General features: G+C 35.7%; 1 long non-coding RNA gene across 2 annotated transcripts in view; it reads right to left on the bottom strand.

The window, feature by feature from the left end:
* Window positions 1-21191, bottom strand: part of LOC131829410 (uncharacterized) — a 77177-nt gene extending 55986 nt beyond the window's left edge. Inside the window, exons 1-3 of one of the 2 annotated variants that reach the window (XR_009352843.1) lie at window positions 21055-21191; window positions 18825-18981; window positions 16231-18007 (exon numbers count right to left, since the gene is read on the bottom strand). This is a non-coding gene — a long non-coding RNA (uncharacterized LOC131829410). Of the gene's footprint in view, window positions 1-16230; window positions 18008-18824; window positions 18982-21054 lie in introns of those variants that run through there. The other variant, XR_009352842.1, reaches the window with a different exon arrangement.

The raw sequence follows: 21191 nt of genomic DNA, 5'->3' as shown, positions 1-21191 counted from the left end.
CACAGAGGTACACAGGAATGGCATTTAATCCTGCCTTGGGGGACTATGGGAAGACCTGGAGAACAAGTTATCTAAAGTTAAATCTACGTGGTAAGTGAGAATTATTCAGTTGAAAAAGGATCAGTAGAAAGCATTAAGGTTGAAGGAACTAAGATGAAGAAGAAATAGCCAGCGTATTTAAAGTGCTTCCCCTAATTGTGTGGGGCTGGGGCACTGAATGTAAAACAGAGAGAGGAGGGAAATAAGGCTAGAGAGGAAAGCCATGCGGAGGGAATATGAAACTCACTGAAGTCAGCAGGAAGGTAAGCAGTGTGCTTAAGAAGGGACTTGACATAATCAGGTTCCTGTTTGGATTTTTAATTTTATTTTGCTTTCTTCGATTGAGATATAATTAAAATATAACATTATATTAGTTTCGGGTGGACAACATAATGATTCAATTTTGTATATATTACGGTATGATCACCACAAATCTACTTAATATCCATCACCACACATAGTTACAATTCCTTAAAAAGTTTTTTTTATTTGAAAGAGAGAGCACGTGCATGTCTGCTCAGGGGGAGGAGCAGAAAGGGTGAGGGACAGGGAAAGAATCTCAAGCTGACTTTCCACCTATTATGGAACCCATCGCAGGGCTCAACCTCATGACCCTGAGATCATAACCTGAGCTGAAATCAGGAGTTGGATGCTTAACCAACTGAGCCACCCAGGCGCCCCATTCTTATTTTTTTTTTCTTATGATGAGAACTTTTAACATCCACTCTCTTAGTAATTTTTACAATAGGGTATTGTTAACTGTAGTCACCATTCTGTACAATCACATCCCCACGTCTGATTTATTTTATATTGGCAGTTTTTATCTTTTGACCTCTTTCACCCATTTCACGTCTCACTACCACCCACTTCTGGCCATCACAAATCTGTTCTCAATATTTATGAGCTAATTTAAAAAATTCCATCTATAAGTGAGATCATATGGCATTTGCCTATCTTTGACTTATTTCACTTAGTATAATGACCTCAAGGTCCATCATGGTATTGCAAATGGCAGGATTTCCTTTTATAAGTCTGCATTCCATTTTATTTATATGTATATACATATATACATATATATATACACACAAACTACACATTTATGTTATAATTACATATATTATAGCACATATAAATATTATAGATATATTATAAACATTATAAGTTATTTATATTAGATATATTATGATGAATAATATAATAATCACACATAATATACATATAGCATTTTCTTTATCCATTAATCCATTGATGGACACTTAGTCTGTCTTCATGTCTTGGCTTTTGTAAATAAAGCTGCAGTGAATACACGGGTGGAGATATCTTTTTGAGTTGGTATATTCGTTTCCTTTGGATACAGAATTCCAGAAGTGAAATTACCAGATCATGTGCACAAGTCCACAAGTGTACTCTTTTCTCCATATTCTTCCCTGTTTTAAATCTTTTAACACAGATTAGTGTTTTAAAAGATCTCCTTGGCTGCTCTGTGGATCACGGATTAAAGGGAGATAAGAAGAGAAGCAAGACCAGTTCAGGAGGCTGTTGTAATAACCCACGAGAAAGATGAGTGTGAATCAAACTATAGTAGTAGAGAAGAGTAGATTATTTTAGAGATATTTGGAAGTGGATTTAACAGGTCTTGGCTATTAAAATGAAATAAGGGTAGAGAGCAAACAGCAATGCCCCCAAATCGTTTGGGGAGCTTGAGAGGAAAAAGAGAAGATACAAGGAAGTAGAAAGTAGGATGGGAGCAGGATGAAGAGGTGGATGATAAGAGTGGGGGGATGATGTCACACCTTGGTGCTAATTAAAGAATGATATTTGTTGCAGATATGGCCAAGCAACAGATAAGGAGGACCTTCCTAGCACCTCTGAAATTACTCCACATAGGTGGCCACCTAGCCTGCTCATGAAGGTTCGTGTAGGTTCAAGTTGGAATGGGTCTAGGAGGAGTGCTATGGCCCAATGTTGCCTGAGATCCAGAGCAGCCCAGTTGTGGATACTACAGCGGGGGTACAAAGTTGCTGAAGCCAAGACTATGAATCTGTGTGCACTTCTCCCTATTTGACTTAAAAGAGTGATAGTTAACTATTCCTCATTCCTTAAATACACTGGTTGGGTTCCTGAGACTTGCAGCTAATCCTTACTCACTCAATGTTACTAAACTAATAGCATTCTACCAAAAAAGAAATTAAATAATTAACTCCAAAAAGTCAAATTTATATTCCTTTTAAGGAAACTGAAATTAATAATTAGTCCTTTATATCTGGAGAAATAAAATTTTCTTTGCTGGAAGAATGGTCAAAATATATACACTGGATCTTAAAAACAAAGGCAGACATGGAATCTTTATGGTAATATCAGTGATACTGGAAGGTTGCCCCCCCGCAAAAAATAGTGCCTATGAGAATGACAGTTACACACTCAAGGGAGGGAACTGCATACCTAGTGGTTTACAATGTGTTCAATTACTGGGTAGAACAGCAACTCAAGTCTCTTAGCAGTGCAAAAGTCTATTAGATCACTTACCACCCTCCCCCCATACTTCCACCACTGTAGGATTCTTCTCTCTGGTACGTTCATAAGGACTCTGTTCAGTCTCGTTTTAATCACCTTCTTTAGAAGACTCTTCCCTCCTACCATAGGAAATATGTCCTTAAGGGAAATTGACTGATACTTAACCCATATTTTACTTGTTATAATTTCCTATTACTCTAATTAATACCTTTCTCTGAGCTTTTCCTTGTGACTCACCTACCATGTATCACCTCTTCCTCTGTGGTGTTTTGCTATTTAGATCCCTTGCATGTGGACAGTTATTCTGAGTCTCTAGTCAGTCTTAATAGTTAGGAAATGTTTAAGCCTGTAGTACTAATAAATCAGCTCAAGGTATAATTAGAGGCTTAACTCTGTGAAGAGAAGATGTAACCCATTTGTTAATAACATCACTTAGGTCTTTTGAAAACATTCCTACCTAAAATAACTGAGTCAAATTAAGAACTAGCCTTAGACAAAATGTCAAAATAATGGCCTTCGAGGACATTAAGAGCCCAATTTCTCTATTGAAAGCATAGCTAAGAATGCTCTGAAGCTTTCTGCTAGTTATTACATAGGCAAGTTGACTTTCAGCTTCTTCAGAGTTGATTAAAATCCAGATGAAATTAATATTAATTTATGTGCTAGCTGCTTTTATTTAATCCTTACATTATAGTCATCTTACAGACAACTACACCACAGCTAAGAGATGTTAAGTAATGTTTACAATGTCACACAGTAGATAATGACAGACTCAGGATATAGACTCAGGCTATAGACCCAGGTCTTTTGACTCCAAATCCTGAGCTCTTAAAGTCATTCACCTGATTCAGAGATGATAACACTATTACTTAGATTTGAGTCTCTCCACCACACCATGAGGCTTTAGCAAAATATCTGCTTTGTATTTTCTGCTGTGCCATAAAGCATATGGGCATGAAAAACAAACATGTTTATAGATGTATAAGAGCTATGGAATTCATATTCTCCACCTTGTAGTAATAATGCCTCCTTGCTCAACCTACTTCACATTTAATCCTCTTGTGTTCTTATACATATGCCCACTGCCCCCTTTTATGGACAAGATATTCTCAAAAGTTTTCCAAAGAGCACTTATTAGAAAGTGGCTAAGTTCAAAATCAAACACAAATCTCTCTAAAGTCCTTCCTTCATTTGTTGAAAAGTGATTGAAGGAAGCCCTACTTCTCTTCCTCATTAGGAATGGTGGGGTGGGGGGAGATAACGAAAAGGAATTGCAACATGTTTTGCAAAGTAAAATATGCTAGTGAACTGATTGTATCAACCTGCTCCAGAGGAATCCTGTACATGATAAACATTAAGACTCACTAAACCAGTTTTTCTGTTGTGTAATTCCTCCTCCTGTCACCCTCCTAAATATGCAATGTCATCTCTTATGTACTGTAATCTGTTCAGTGATCGCTAGTTCTAATTCTATTGCTATTTGGATAAATTATGTTTAAAATTAAAGTTAAGAATTTTTTTTTTTTATTTTTAATAACAAGAATATTCTCTATGATCAAATGAAAATTTAAAAGAGCATGTAACCTGACAAACACTACATCAGCTAGGTGGTCAAGGTGATCAAAAGTGATAAACCATGGGATTAAATTGGCACTTTATATCTGTGGTCTTGCTTCTAAATTTTGTTAACTTCCATCTAATTAAGAGAAAAAATATTAGAAAAATCTCAATAGAAGGACATTTTACAAGATACCTAATAGAGATATAGATATAGCTGAAACCAAAATACCTAAGTACTCCTCAAAACTCTCAAGGTCATCAAAAACCAAGAAAGTCTAAGAAATTGTCACTGTCAATAGAAGCTTAAGGAGACAGGATAACTAAAGGTAATGTGACATCCTGGATGATATCCTGGAATAGATAAAGGACAATAGGTAAAAACTAAGAAAACCTGAGTAAAGGACAGACTTCAATTAAAAATAATGTATTGATATTGGTTCACTAATTGTGACAAAAACACCATACTATGGTAAGATGCTAATGACAGGGCAAACTACTAGTGGGTTATGGGGGAATCTCCATGCTCTCCTCATGATTTTTCTATAAATCGAAAACTGTTCCAGAAAATAAAGTTTATTAGAAAAATAACTAAAATGAAAAAGCATGTAAATAGGGTTTTGTTTTGAATAAAATCCTTAAAAGGCATGTTCTTCTCCCATTCTCATGTTTTTTAAACATCACAAGCACAGAGAAAAAAATAGCATTTTAAAAAATTCATCGGAAATGTTTCTATCATGGAAGTATAATAAATTACTTTTCCCATCTTGCCATCATGAACAGAGATTAAGAAATTCACGGTTATTTTTTCTTTAGGTTTATTATTGATTATGATCTTTAAAAAGTCATGTTTCCATTTGTAAAACAGATAAAATTTTACCTCATGGGAGGGTTATAAAGTTTAATGCAAGGATGGAAAGAAATAGATAAACAGTTTATAAAAAGAATTACTTTAGGGCTAACATTATAATATCAGAGCTTTTTAAAATAAAATTTTCATCCATCTCACCCAGTGACCAGAGTATTTGACTTTCCTGACAATGATGAGGTCTATAATAATTTTATTCTTTTGTTGAATTTTCTTCACACAAATCAGCATGCACTTAAACTTTGCTTAAATACCAAGACATGCTGACACAGGCTGGGGACAGAATTACATAGATAGTCCACACCCTGGCTCCTGCTCAGTTTTTTAAATCCAGGACACGGTGTAACCCAGCAAGTCACTGTTTCATGAATCAGCCCTCGATGTGAGGGAGGAAAGTCTTTGGCAACCTCACTGTGCTGTTCTAAGGTAAGAGAAGTGATTGCCTAGGGACAAGACATCACGGCCACCACATGTACAGACTTGCTCTGCCCAGGATGTGGGGAATTTTACTTTGCTTGGAATCAGCCCCAGAATTCAAAATTAAGCTAACTACAGCTTGCTTTTCTAATATCCTAAAAATGCATGCTTTTTCTAAGACCCTAGGTCCTGGCTTTCACTATCCATGCTTGCTTTGCCTCTGCTCCCCATCCCTGAGCCACTGGAGTTGATACACCATTGCTTGATCTTGTCAGGTAACATGAAACAGAGTGAGGCAATCAGCTATTCAATTCAGTCACAGGTCTGAGTGTAGAAACAACCCCACATGAAATCAGAAGTCACAAGACAGTAAAGGTGACCGCAGGCTCTGAAAAGAGACCTAAGTCTATACCAGAAAGTAGGCAGCCAGGGGTATGGTAATCAACTTCTGTGGTGTCTGTTTTCTCTCGGTTTGTGCTATCACTGCCCAATTCAAGAGAATCTCACTTGGTTGGACCAACAGAAGACAGGCAGGCTATTCTTCTGTGGAACCTGCTGGGTCCAGTCTCTGGCCTAAGGTAATTTCCAACTGTGCCTTTTCTTCCCTCATGTAGGTCCATGGAACTCATGGTGATTAAGACTTAGGATGGTAGCTACTGACCAAGAATTTTATGGAACATAAATTCATCACATGATTTTTAAAGTTTTAAGACTTGAATTCCATAGTTTGCATTCCTTTTCTCTTTAATACTGCATCTATCCCTGGAGGTTCCTGTTTCTTCTCATCTCTAAGACTGGCTGTGAGTGGATCATGTCATGTACTCCCTAGTACTTTCTTGTCAACTGTATGGACATGAACACCATTTTTGCTTTAGAAGTTTAGACTTAAGTACTATAGGAATGCTGACACCAGAAAAGAATGTAATAAGCATGGCAGAAGTTGTAAAAACTAATAAATTAAATAAAAGTCTTCCATTCATAGTTCCTAGTCTGCAAACAAACCCTTTGTTTGCAGTTCTTGTTCATAAGAGTGAAGTTCATAAGAAATAATAAGGAAAAATGTTGATTGGATTCTTATTTGGGGGAAATGTGTATTTTTCAGGAACTTTCAACCGTATGTTACCAAATTCGGTGGGCATTTTCACAGAAATAGGTATTTAAAGAATTACTACCTCCCTTAAACATACTGAGATACTTACATCTCTATCCAGAATTCTTTGAATGCTAAGGAGTTATTAATTCACTCAAAAAGAAGAATCTGACTCCAAATTTTATTTCTATCATTTGACTCATTATAGTAACTAATGAGAATTTTATTAAATATATATGTGATTCTGAAACAAATGTACAAGGCTCTGTGGCTTAGTTTCTAATTTCATTATCATATTCTACTCAGCAATGTTGCTTGGACTAAATGCTAGTCTAGGATTTTTTCCTTAGTCCTTAGATCCAGAACTTCATCTAATAGAGTTTAGGTTTAGTTCCACAAAGTCACTAGAAAACTTTGTTCATTTATAATGCAAACCATTTACACTAAGAATTTTTTTCTCTCCAGATATCGACCTCAGAAATGAACCAAGGACAGACATAGGCTTAATGACTATGGAGGCAGGGAATAAAGCAAAAAGAATGCTTTAAAGCTGATGATGAAACTTCCCCTTAGAATTATGGCACCACAGACTTATATCTGCTTAGGAGCCTAACTATTCCTGTCACTGGTCTGGGAGCCCTTAGTCTAGGGACACACCAAAACATTCTTACTTTAAAATTCTCATCTCTCTGGATGCCACATGTACCCACACCTTTGTACCTCTATATCTTTACCCTCACTGCAACCTTCTTACAACATTTGGACAATGTGTTTTATATTCCATTTAGCTGTCTTCCTATGGAAAGGAATTATCTACATACATTAATTGCTGTCAGTCCCACAATAGGACTTGCCTTTTTTCTTTCCTTTCTAAAACTTTTTTCCCTAGCATTTATCTTATTCTTGTCTCTTTTGTATATTCATTACTACAGTAGTATATAGCAATAACTCACCACATTTCAGATTTGTAGTTATATCAGATGAATAGGTACCATAAGCACAAACAAGAGCGAGATGGTATTATAAAATCACAAAGGAGAATCATACAGGATAAACATTCCTTTTTCCCTCATCCTCTATATGCGAATGGGAGAATTAATACAGGTTGACATAATGGCAGGGATGTTGGTACTTTAATACGTAACAGTAAATGAAGAACTGCAATTGAACAAACCTATCTTGTGGTCAGTCATTACCGACTTGAAGTTTTAGTTCACAGGACATTTATTTTGTTCTACATACAGTGTTTACAAAGCTTTGATAGAATTGCAGAGAAGCACCAAGAGGGGAAAATAGTATTGTAATTAATATTAATAAGTAGCCATAATTAATACCACCTCTGAAATATTTTTATCTAAATTTTAAAAGGATCCTATGATCAACAAATGGTGCTGGTATAACTGGATAGCCATATGATAAAGAATACAGTTGGACCCTTATTTCACACCATGTATAAAAACTAACTGAAAATGGATCACTGACCTAAACTTTCATAACCTTGGATTAAGCAGTGGTTTCTAGATGTGACCTAAAAGCACAAGTGATAAAAAAACAGATAAATTGGATTTCATCAAAATTAAAAACTTAATGATAACTATGTGAGGAGATATGTTATTCTGTTTAATTGTAGTAATCATTTCACCATGTATATGTACACCATGTATATGTACAAAATTATCATGTTGTGTACTTAAATATATATAGTTGCTATTTTAAAAAATATATAAATTACAAGATTAAAAACTTTTTGCTTCAATGGACACTGTCAAGAAAGTGAAAAGACAACCCACAGAGTGGGAGAAATTGCAAATCATATATATCTAATAAGGAACTTGTACCCAGAATACATAAAGAATCGTTCTACCACAAAAATAAAAAGACAACCCTATTTTAAAATGGGCAAAGGATTTGAATAGACATTTCTCCAAAGAAGATATACACATGTCCAATAAGCATTTAAAAAAAATGAACATCATTAGTCATTAGACAAAAGCAAATCAAAACCATAATGAGACAATACTTCATACCCACTAGGATGGCTGTAATCAAAATGACAATGACAAATGTTGGCAAAGTTATGGAAAAACTGGAGTCTTCATATATTGCCAATGGTAACGTAAAATAGTACAATGGTTTGGAAATAGTTTGATAATTCGTCAAAAAGTTAAATATAGAGTTACCATATGAGTCAGCAATTCTATTCCTACTGGATCCACTCCTAGTTATATCCCATGAAAAAATGAAAACAAATCCACACAAATTCATAATAACCAAAAAGGGGAAACAACCCAAATGTGCATCAACTGAGAAATGGGCAAAATCTGTGCACCACAAAAAGTGGTACAATTTTGTATTATTTGGCCATAAAATTAAGTATAAATAGATGTTAAAATATGGATGAACCCTGAAAACATGATGGTAAGGGAAAAGAAGTCAGACAAAAAGACCACACATTATATTACTTAATTTGCATGAAATGTCCAGAATAGGCAAATCGATAGAGAAAGAAAGTATATTAGTGGTTGTCAGAGCCTGGGAGAGAGGGAAACGGAATGACTGCTAACAGGTACTGAGTTTCTTTTTGGAGTGATGGAAATATTTGGGAATTAGATAGCAACAATAGTGGCAAAATCGTAAACATACTAAAACCGTGGAGTTGTACTCTTTAAAATGGTAAACTTTCTGGTATATGAAATATCCACAGTTTAAGGTAAAGAAATTATGGTTCGAAAAGGCTGAAGACTCCATTAACATTGGAGGCTGGTGGTATAAGTGCACTGAATTAGGCTAATGGTTCTCAAAATGTGGTTTGCAAATCAGCAGCATCAGTGTCACCTGGAAATTCGTTAGGTATGCACATTCTCAGGTTACACCCCAGATCAAATAAGTCAGAACCTCAGGAGAGGGAGCTCAGCAATCTGTGTTTTAACAAGTTCTACCGGTGATTTTGATGAACACTCAGGTGTTGAGAGTCACTGGATTAGTTACAACTTTAAAGCCTTCCTGCTCTCCTGGTCTCTAGATGTGTAGCCTTTGGCAAGTTTCTTGACCTTTCAGTGCCTCAAATTACTCAACCAGAGAAATCATTCCTCACAGGGTTATTATGAGCACTAAATGTTTAAATACAAGTAATCTGCTTGGAAGAGAGTTTGCCACTCAATGAGCAGAGTACTCATAATAAGCTATTATTATGCAATAGTACTGAGCTGACACAGGAAACAAATACAGATCCCCACTTTTGGGGAAATTAAGCCACAGATCTAAGTTTAAATTTTCTAGTAGCCACATATAAAAAGTAAAAAGAACTAAGATAAAGTAATAGTATATTTTATTTAACCCAATGTATTAAAAGTATTATTATTTCTTGGGGTACCTGGGTGGCTCAGTGAGTTAAAGCCTCTGCCTTCGGCTCAGGGCTCAGGTCATGTTCTCAAGGTCCTGGGATGGAGCCCTGCATCAGGCCTCCCTGCTGAGCAGGGAGCCTGCTTCCCCTCCCCGCCAACCCCCCCACCCCGCCACCTCTCTGCCTACTTGTGATCTCTGTCAAATAAATAAATAAAATCTTTTTTAAAATTTTAAAAAATAAAAATATTATCATTTCAACATGTAATCAACATAAAAAATGTTTAGATAGCTTGCATTCTCTTTTTCAAACTGAATCATCAAAATCCTGTATATTTTTTACTTAGAGAACATCTCAATTTGGACTAGCCACATTTCAATTGCCCAGTAGTCACCTAATGCCTGGTGTATAGGACCACAAAGCTCTTAATTCAAATGCAGTGCTCTTTTCCTTGCCTAAAGTTCCTAAGACTTCAGCATGTTGTCTGCCTGAGGGGAATAACTAGATGGGGAAAAATTACAAAGCATCCTTTCTTGACATATTCCATCTTAAAAGGTGATACTGGTTTGCAGATGAGCCTCCAACCTATGTCCTCAACTGCATATTGTTACACAAGGATGATCTGGTGAACTGCCTGAGGAGAATCTTAAGGGAGAAACATAGTAGGCTGCAGGCTTTCCTGAACTGCTCCCTCTTTTATCCATAGTGTCTAGAAAACTTGTCAGATACAAAGCAGGCACTCAGCACAATTTTTTTCAATTAATGAATAAACATTAAGAGTGCTTTTCTAACTGAATTTTTAATTTTATCATAATTTTTCAAATACCTGAAAACATCTAATAATTTCTTTCATAATGTCTTTACTTCTCATAAGCAGAGCCAGTTTTTTTTTTAATTGATTTGCTTATGCTTCTCCTTACATTTAAATATTCATCAAGTGCTTAATAAAGATTAGGTTTCAAAAGCATGAGCCCATAATAGTATTGCTGATATTAGGGGTGTATTTTCTGTTACAGAAGACATATTTCATATATATGTAAATAACATACAAATATCACAAATATAATTTTGTTTGGATTTTTTTATTGTGATCTAAGAATAAACAGAAGGAAATATCCAGAGTTTCAGTATTGATGAGCATTCCTCATTCTCAGTAGTAGTAACTACAGGACATATTTTTACATTAAGGGGCCATATACCTGGATAAAGCTGACATTACTACAGCAAGTAACCTGCAGAAACACTGTTGATATGTGGGTGGAGTGGTTTCCCAGGGAGGATGCTACCTGGCATAAATTAGTTTCTTACTGAGTTCCGAGGATCCTAGAAGCAAGATGTTGTGGGTAGTTGACTCAGAGTAAAAGACAAGGTCCTAATAACAACCCAGAAGGCTTCTTTGACTCACTCTGTACTTTTCCTTATGCTCGTTCTCCTCCAGCCACACTAGCCTCCTTCCTGTTCCTCAGATACACCAGGTTTTCTCCAACCTTCCTGCTATGTTGAATGTTCTCCCCCTGCCACAAATCTACCTGGCTACCTCCTTTCACTTTCAACCTTGCTCAGATGTCACCTCCCTGAGTTCTATCCTGATTGCACTATTAAATACAGTCACTTCCCCACATTCCACCCCCAACCCCTCCTTTTCTTAAGCCTACTTTTTACCCCACTTAGCACTTACCACCCCTTAATATATGACACACCACCCTGTGTCGTTCCTCATATAAGTATCTCAAGGTCAGAGATCTTGTCTGTTTTGTTCACCTGTACCGTTTCCTAGAGTAGTGGCTGGTGTACAGCAGGCACTCCATAAATCCTTGTTGAATGAACAGTTCACTCACAGAACAGATTCTTGAAGAGATTTTTTCTTCCTTTTTACTTTTTAAGCCCGCTCTGGTATTAAGATCATCTGGGAGGTTTTGCAAGCCTGACTGAGAAGTTGAACTCTCCCCACTTTTTGGTTGGGCTTGCTCACTGAAGGGTCCTGTCTCTGGAATTCATTTCTCTGGGCAGGTTGCCAGAGCCTGAATTTGTCGTCTTTGGTGTATGATGCAAGATTTAGGGTTTTTGTTTTTCTTTTTGGAGGGGCGTGTTTTAATTTTGGCTACCTTTATTGTTTTGTCTGGGGTTTTATTCTTGTGCTGAGTTTTGTTTGTCTGGGTTGATCAAGCAATTTAGCAACTATTCTTCAGAGCTATGGAATACTAGAAATTAGAGCTGGAAAAGATCTCATGGTTGATCCAGTCCATCCCCCTTGCCATTGAAGTCTTGCTTTCCATAATACAATGTCCATGGCTCTGTTCAATGAGGTTTTAAATGTCCTCAGAGATTCCTTTAGGCGCCGACTCAACTAACCTAATACTCTCAACAATTAACAAAAATTCCCAGAGTATGTCTAAACTCTCCCTTTCATATTTTCATTTTATTTGTATCTGTAGTCCAAGGTAGCAGGCATTTTCTCTTACAGGGTTTTACATCTTTCAAAGAAGTGTGGACTTAAATTTCTGCTCTTAACAGTTCTTTAGCCGAACTCTACATGTGTTCCTACTTTTCTTCATTCTCTTCAATTTTGGTGTTGCTTAGTAAATTCTTTCAAACTCCTCACCTTGATTTTTAGTATGTGTAGTTTCACTAGTCATCCACTGAATGACTGTAAAACAATGATTTTCCTTCTGAAAACTTAAGACAATGCACTGCCATCTACCATATGAAATTGCAAATATATCCAATTTGCTGCCATAATCAAGCTAGGCTGTTTTTATTTTATTCATCAGAATACTAAACAAGTTCTGTGAAATGCTCTTCTCTTGCCTTTAAAATTTTGATGGTAATTGTGTAATATCAGACATCTCACTTAAGCCCTTTGTACTTTTGTTTTTATATCTGCAAAAGGAGAGAATAACAGCAGCAGCCTCCTTTGCTATAATCTTACGAAAATAAAGATGTTATTATAGGGCTAGAAAGAGACCTTTCAGAGATAAAAACCTTTCATTTCCTAGCTTTCAGACAGAATCACATAGGATAAATTATTTTCAATACTATGAAGTTCAAATGGCACTTTTTCCCCCCTGGTTTATAGTAATTTATGCTAAATCAGTGCAACTCAAACTAATTGAAGTGAAGGGCAAATTTCACAAGGTTCCAAATGCCATGGACTGATTTTTGTAAAATACAAAAATCACAGAGTTGGGTGAAGTGGCAATGTCAAAGTGCTCTAAAGAGTCACTTTTTGTATTTATCTTTTCCTAGACAGGCACTGGTCCACAGACCCTATTTTGAGTGGCCCTAACAATCATTTTCCTCATTTTCAGATTCAGATACTTTATAAATATTTCTCTTCTGAAGATTAACATATTACTTGCTTTTACTTTTCAGCTTGTTTTCTGCCTCACTTAAAAATCAACTTTTAGAAAACAGAAGAGCCAATCAATTAATCATTTTCCCAAAACATTTGGTTACATATTTCCCATTTATTTTCACTTTTTCCAAAGTGTAATAATCCCTAGTTTACTTCGTAAAATCAAATCTAATGAAAAATACTTTTACAAAAGAAAAAAAAAAATCTCGGGGTTTATACCAAGTCAGTACTCTACAGGATAGTCTCTTGGTCAAACAACACCAGCAGCCTCACTTCTCAGACTGCCCCTAGTCTCTAGCAATCCTGACCAATGCTAGAGCAACACTGTTAACAGCAGAAATCCACCAACCCAAGAAGGTAAAAAACACTCTCACTTATTCCACCCTGCCTGGCACTCTGCCATCAACCTGCACTTTTTGGATTTAAGACACAGATTATATGTCAGCAATAACTGGAGAAGCTATTACATAAGCTGGTTATGAGATGCCATGTGCTTTCAACTGGCATCTTTTATAGTTTGGACATTACAAAAATTTAGTTTTAGCACTCTTTTCTGAAATAAGCTTCTCTTATTTTTAGTGGGTTTTAATTACTTTGAGAGGGAATTAAATAAAAATATACTGAAATATCATTTCTCCAGGGAATAAAAAAAATAAAGTTTATAGGAAAACATGAAATGTGAGGAAATATTAAATATAGTAAACTGCACAAATGTAATACATAACTTACACATTGGGCTTTTTATGATCTAAAAATCTATTCCAAGAAAAAGAAAAAGTGGAATTTGAAGACTTAGGAGCTTGTTTCAAAAAATACTAAAAATAAGTTCCAGCTGGTGTGAGAACATGGCAAAGGTATAACATGGTACCAGGGTAAATAATAGCACAGGATGGGTGAGGAACCGGAGAGGGAAACTTTAAATGCAGAACATTTTATACTGCTTTTTAAAGGGATTTTTACAAAAGTAAGAAAACATATATACACACATCAATAGCAGAGAAAATGTACTAAAACAATATATCAGATGATGTTTTCTTTACACAATTTTCCAAGGGTAAGCACATGGCTAATATGGATTAATCACTAATGAATTTAATAAAGTGAATAGATTATTAGGTCCTAGAACCAGTTATTTCATTTTCTAATGTTTCAATGTGCCAGATGTTTCATAAAAATAGTTTTTACTATTTAAAACGATTTATGAAGCTAGAATGCCCAACTTTTATTTCTGTGTTAAAATGTAAGAGTTAAAAATCATTAACAAACAGAATTTGCAGTTCAGTTAGCAGTCACTGAATGTAAAAAGAGTTCTTAAAATGCTCCTCTTCAGAGCCATTCTCGTTCCCATAGAAACCAATGTGAGATCCTGGAAAACAAGGTAAGTTCTAAAATAATCACCATTATAAATACCCATTATATAAATGTAAATACAGGCAATTGAAATGATTTAGATGATTTTGAAATTGCATATCATTTCCCAAACCATAATGATTCCTTCAGAGTGGTTCTTGTCTGTCATATAAATACAGCATTTACAAAATTTTTAAAATTCTTATGATTTACTTGTAAGACCATAATCGCCTTTTCAAACAAGTCTTGGGCATGCAAATATCGATTTTTGAACATGTATTTTGGTGCAAGATGGAAATTTTGGCTGGGCTTTTCCTTAAGTACTTATCATTATTAGTATTTCAATTTTATATAACCATTTCTTTATTATTTATTAATTGTTCTACAATGAGATCTAGATTTTTAGAGAGTTATTTTACAATTATGATTTTCACATTTTTACTTATGCAAGCATTTTGTCACATTAAAAGAGCCAAGAACTCTTCTTTTATTGAGATAGTAATTCTTCCGAGAGTCCAGAACCAGCCACTGAGTATAGAGCACTCATAATATTAATGAAGATGTGAGTGTGTGTTCACAGATATATACGCGTCTAATAGGTAAGCCCCTAGGGATAGGAGCAAGAGCATTTCAGGGGTAAAGCTCTAATATCAAGAAACAAGAATTTTAATTTAGTATGGCTGTTGAAGGAGTTCTGGACATGCCACTCCAAAACATGTCACTTTGGTATAGTGATTATTTTGAGGGAAAGGCACCTGAAAAACAACAGATATAGGGGGAGGTTTCCTTTGAACTTCCCTTATCGGCCTAAAGACAGAGCCTTCAAAAGGAATTCAGTTGTCATAAATCCCCTTCCTGGGATTGACTTCTACCACTGGGAGGGAACTAGAAGTCAAGTCAACACACAGACACACTTTGTCATAAATTATCATATTTCCTATCTATTCTTCTAACAGCCCGTTCATCTTTCCTAAAAATAACTTCCTCTCCCCTAAATTGCCTATATCCCCGCCTCCCACTGTTAAAGATGGCATACATGCTCTCAAATCTCACCACTTCTTTGGGTATTCACTTTTTCTTTTCCTGTGAGGCCCTGGTGTGCATAATAATAAAAATTAAGAAGTTTGTTTACCTTTGCTCCTGTTAATCTGCCTGTTGTCAATTTATTTTACAGACCCAGTTATTGAACCTAGGAGAACAAAGGGAAAGTCTTTTCTCCCCTACACCATTAAAAGAGCAAGTTATAGACTAGTCATGCAGTATTGTTAGCTGGATCAATGATCAGAAAGTCAGGTATTTTCTCTTCATTTCATCTAAACACTTGCTGCTTTAATGTAGTCTCCAGGCCAGCAAAATGAAAGCTTGTTAAAAATGTAGAATTTCAGGGGTGCCTGCGTGGCTCCGTTAAGCCTCTGCCTTTGGCTCCAGTCATGATCTCAGGGTCCTGGGATGGAGCCCTGCATGGGGCTTTCTGCTCAGCGGGGAGCCTGCTCTCACCACCCCCCACCCTGCCGCCTCTCTGCCTACCTGTGATCTCTCTTTCTCTCTCTAATAAATAAATAAAATTTTTTTTAAAAATGTAGAACTTCAGGCCCTAGGTAGACCAGCTGATTCAGAAGCTGCATTTTAATAAGATCACCAGAGCTGAATGCATATTAAAGTTTAGAAACATAGCCAGTCTCAAATATTTGCTCCAAACAAATTCTAGCTTTATTCCAGGTGAACTGATAGAAGCTAAAAAACCTACTAGGATGTAAGCTCTAAGAGGGGAGGGGCTATGTCTGCATGTGGCATCTGCATATCATATAGTTTAGAGCAAAATCCATAAATAATGTTAAATAACTTTGTGAAAAGAGAATGGAAAATATCCCTTTATTTCAAAAATGACATATTTCAGGTTTTATGTTTAAAAAAAAGTTCTTATATTTCATTTTGTTTTTACTCACTCCCCCAAACCAAACCATTAAACACACATCACATACAAAAATCAACTCAAAGTGGATGAAAGATTTAAATGTAAGACCTGAAGTGGTGAAATTCCTGAAACAAAATGTAGTCAAGAGCTACATGACATTGGTCTAGGCAGTAATTTCTTGGATATGACACCAAAAGCACAAGCCATAAAGCAAAAATAGAAAAGAGGGACTACATCAAACTAAAAAATTCTGCACAGAAAAAAATAATCCACAGAGGCAAGTTACAGAATGGGGGAAAATATGTGCAACCTATAGGTAACTAATAAGGCGTTAATCCCTCAAATATATATGAACTCCTTACAATTCAATAGCAAAAACCCCAAAAACCAAATTAAGAAATGGGCAAAGGGGGGCACCTGAGGGTGGCTCAGTCAGTTAAGCTTTTGACTGTTGACTTTGGCTCAGTTCATGACCTGAGGGTCATAAGATCAAGTCCCACACTGAGTTCTGCATTGGGTGTGGGGCCTGCTTAAGATTCTCTCTCTGCCTCTGCTTCTCTCTCCACCTCATACATGCATGCTCTCTTGCTCAAAAAAAAGAAAAAGAAAAAGGAAAATGAGCAAAGGACTTTAATAGACATTTCCCTAAAGAAAACATACAAATGACCAATCGGTATGTGAAAATATAAACAACATCACGAAACATCAAGGAAATGCAAATAAAAACCACAATGAGATATCACCATCTCACATCTATTTGTCAGGGTGGCAATAATAACAATAATGATAATGATGATAATAATAATAATAATAATAGTAATAATAAAAAAGTAACATGTATTGACAAGGATGTGGAGAAAGAATAACCCTTATGTACTGTTCTGGGGAATGTAAAATGATGCGGCCCCTATAGAAAACAGTATGAAGATCTTTCCAAAAATTACAAATAGAACTATTATACAGTCCAGCAATTCCACTTCTGGGAATTTATTTGAAAGAACTGAACTCAGGATCTCAAGAAAATATCTGCATTCCCATGTTTTTTTGCAGCACTGTTCACAGTAACCAAGATATAGAAACAACCTAAATTCCCATTGACAGGAAAAGGGATGGAATATTACTCAGCCTTAAAAAAGAAAGAAATTCTGCCATATTCAACAACATGGATGAACCTGGAGAACATTATGATAAATAAAATATGCCAGTCACAGAAGGACAAATATTCCATGATTCCACTTACATGAGGTGTTTATAATAGTCAAACTCATAAAAACAGAATAAAATGGTGATTGCCAGGGGTTGGAAAAAGAGAGAAATGGGGAATTGCTGTTAAAGTTTCAATTATTCAAAATGAGTAAGTTCTAGAGATCTGCTGTACAGCACCATGACTATAGTTAATACTGTATTGTGCATTCAAAAATGTAAAAGGGTAGATATATTAAGTGCTCTTACCACAATAAATTTAAAAAAGTAGATCACAGCAGGGCTTACAGCTAGCTGCAGGTGTTCAGAGCCTGACCTCACAGTTATAGTCCACTTTTCTTAAAGACCTTCAAGATCTGTTTTAGGGGAAGATGAATAAATTTTAAAGGCCCAGAAAGAATGAAAATGTGAACACAGAGCTATAGATTTATATGAAATAAAAGATGTTCTACAAAAGATATACTGAAGTCTACTTTCTATATCTCATCCTTTCTACATTTCCCTGCTTTTAGGTCCCTTGTCACAAATTGCATATGGTTTAGTATGCCCCACCCTTTCAAATTTCCATTTTCTCCTACAGAGTTACACTTGCCTTTATCACAAATATATGTAAAATTTTGATGATCTTGTTGGTTAAATGCCTGAATGTTGTGACCTGGTGGGAAGAGAAAGGTCCTGAAGGTCTGATTTATGGATTTAATTTTATCTAGGACCTGTCCTTTGGACACTTAGAGGCTCTAGCAAACAACTGTGTTCTGGAGGTTAGAAAGGACAGATTAAAAGACAGATAGGGCACAGCAAAAGTTGAGTTTTTCTTGATGACAAGCACAGCTGGAATTAATTTTTTTTCTAACCTCAAGAAGTAGTGTGAATTGCTAGAGGGTAGGAATCAACATCGTCATTCTTTTGATTTCAAACTATTACTATTTATTGCTTCAAACTCTTACTATTTATTGTTCATCATATGTCAGGCATCCTTCTGAGTGTGTTTTATATGAAATAGTTTATTTAATCCTTCCCACAACCTCATGGAGAAGGTAATTGATTACTCCCATATCAAAGATGAGTGAACTGAGGCCCAAGAGGGAAAGTAATTTTCTAGGGCCCCATAGCTGGTAAGCAGCAGAGCCTGAATTAACTCAAGTGATTCCGTCACCAAAGCTTTTTACATACCCTGGAAGGACATCCTAGAGACTTGATGTGTAGACCTGTCTCCTCAGTTCTTCATGGCTGGCTAATTAGCTGTACCTTCCTGAGGTCAAATGAAGTGACTCTGAAATCAGTCCTTCCTCCAGATATCAGGCATTTAGCAGCCCCTGGCCATTTCTTCCTGGATAGAGATAAATATTAGAAAGATCAATCTTATAGAATCCATTCTGCCTAGTTACTGATAGTCATTCTACAGGAAACTTAAGGATTCAGGTATTTGTGGTATAACTATAATTATATAGATCCCAAACAGGACTTCGAGGAAAAAAAAAAAAATTGCTAGAGACAAATTCAATCATCTACTATAAAATATGCTATCTTGATTTCTTGTGAAGTTAAATATAATCGACCAATTATAGATATATATAGGAAAAGGCATAATTGTGACTGCAGTGCTTCTCTCTAATGTTATAGAGGGTTTCCTTGCTACACACAGCTAAGACAATCTTAAGATTCCATTTTCTTCCTCATTCTACCTCTTTGCCCTCTCTACTTTTGTCTACATTTATGTATTTCTGCCATTTTCCTACATATGTACATGTTCAGTAGTGTTAGAAAGAAATGATTTTAGGGGTTCTTGTGTCAACTATCTGTCTCTACACACTGAGGTGTTTTTTTTTTTTCCTTTATCCTTTAAAAAGCCAAATTTTTTATAGCACTTTAAAAAATTCAGATACACTTCACATAACTTAAAATTTATCATTTTAAAGTGTACACTTCAGTAGTTTTTAATATATTCACTGTTTTGCAACCATCATCATTACCTAATTCCAAAATATTTTTATCATCCCACAAACCTCATACCTATTAGCGGTTAGTCCCAATTCCCCCCTTCCTCATCTCCTGGCAGCCATTAATTTTTCTGTCTCTATGGATACATCCTCAGGCAAATCTTTTATCTCTGTGCAAAATGGCTGTCTCAGATCTATGATTTGTTTTTTATTCTTTGCTGCCTAAATCAAACTGCCTGCCCAAAGCTTTACCTTGGTGTGTCGTTCCCAGTGGCATATGTAATATATATGATAGACAGCATGAAAGTACAAAATTTTAAGAGGTCCCATCAGAGTTAGCAAATGCTGCCATACTTAAAAATTTTAATATGAAGAAATATACCATATATTTTCTATATTTCCACTGTCCACATTTACTTAGAGTTTTAGTTTACTTCTAATTTTAATTCCAATTTTAGATTTTCCTCATCTTTTCCTTCTCTTCTTTTGGTGTTTATTCATATAACATGTCAAATTATATACATTTTGAACTTAATTTGAAGGCTGCTAATGTTTTCAGTAATCACTACAAATCAAAATAGTATTAATAAGGGACATCTCATTTTTAAAAAATATTTACATCTAATTGAGGTTCCCAAATTCTGGTCCATATCTGTGCTATATTTACTTGCTGTATTCTCTGTACATCCATACGCTCTGTTCATTTCTCAGATAACTTCCATTTAAAATAGAAATTCAAATGTATTACTATGTTCCACTGTGATTTACCTGTTTACATGTCTCTGAGTGGACTCTGAACTCCTGGAACAGAGGGACTTTGTTTACACCTGTTTGATTTCCAATATGGTGCCTGGTGCATGGCATGAACTAATACACCTACTGTTGTTGAATGAAGGAACACGATTTAAATATACAAGCAAGCATATGTGTCAAAATTTATACACCTAATTATATGTTACATTATAATATTACATACACAACATACATAAGTTTTATAAGCTCACAGCTACATTAAAAATACTTAATATTTGAAAAATTCAAAATGATATATGTGAACACCATAAAGTATTAAATATATCGATTTTTACATTGTTTGATTTTATAATAACCTTAAAACTAGTTATTTCACACAGAAACACACAGCATAATTGCAAGATGGAGAAACGACGGACAAAGGGCAGAGTGGAGATGCAAGTCAGGTAAACAAACCTGTATTTGGACTGTGTAGCACTACTTGACTGACTTTGGCTATTTTTTTCTGAATCTGAATTTTCTGTGACGTGGAGATATTTAATACGATGCTTAGGGATCGGTTTAAGATTGGGGCTAATCAATATGAAGGGCCCGACACTTAGCAGGCCCTTCGGGAATCTTATCGGGCACTTTATCCCTCAGACTTAGACTAAGTAAAGGTGTTTAATTTTTCTACACATTGTGAGTCTTTTCCAATGAGGAAAACCTACCCGGATGCCAAATTTGCCAATTCAGAGAGCCCCGATAAAACAATAAAGGTATAAAATGATCCATCTCTTAACTCTGACAGATTGCTACACCCGCAGGAAGCGCTGGGCGGACCTCCAGTATCCCAGCATTCCTTGCG

This window comes from Mustela lutreola, chromosome 4 (genome assembly GCF_030435805.1).
Source record: "Mustela lutreola isolate mMusLut2 chromosome 4, mMusLut2.pri, whole genome shotgun sequence".
NCBI lineage: Eukaryota > Metazoa > Chordata > Mammalia > Carnivora > Mustelidae > Mustela > Mustela lutreola.
Note: the sequence above shows the minus strand (reverse complement) of the source record. Positions and strands in the feature narration are given on the sequence as shown.